Here is a 656-nt window from a genome sequence, read left to right as displayed (position 1 = left end):
CGGAATGACCGGTCGCTATGATGCGCACTGACCACCAGGGGACAGACACTCAACACAAGAGCTGCCCCCTGGTGGTCAGTGTGCTCCCACAGGGGGAGCACTGCTCAGCCAGAAGCCGGGCTCATGGCTGGTGCGTGCAGCGGCGGTGGAGGGAACAGGCCTAAGCCATCAGTCGGACATCCCCCAAGGGCTCCCAGACTGCGAGAGGGCACAGGCAGGGCTGAAGGACCCCCCCCCGAGGGCATGAATTTTGTGCACCGCACCTCTAGTATATCTATAAAGCACTTACTGCATATTAGTTGTTCAACCTACATTCCTTTCTAATCTAAGGAGGATGTATGCCCATGCTAACCTTTTTTTCAGTCCATGGAGAGTTCTTGAGGCAAACTTCCACCCAATTTAATGTAAATCGAAACTGAAAAAAGCCAAAAGTTCCGGGACAAGAAAGACTGAATCTGCTGTAAGTTGAGTTCTAATTTAGGCTTGACTTCAATTAATTATGTATTACCTGTTTACAGTTATTATTGATATGGTCATAATTTCAAAGTGCATTTTCCCAAAAAAGATCTGAAAATTAGAAACTTCTTTGTTTTGCAGCATATCATGAGAAAATGCTTTTGGAATATTAAGGCTATGGAATTTTGGAATTGTCCTTC

Source organism: Myotis brandtii, unplaced genomic scaffold (assembly GCF_000412655.1).
Source record: "Myotis brandtii unplaced genomic scaffold, ASM41265v1 scaffold115, whole genome shotgun sequence".
NCBI classification, from domain to species: domain Eukaryota; kingdom Metazoa; phylum Chordata; class Mammalia; order Chiroptera; family Vespertilionidae; genus Myotis; species Myotis brandtii.
Note: the sequence above shows the minus strand (reverse complement) of the source record.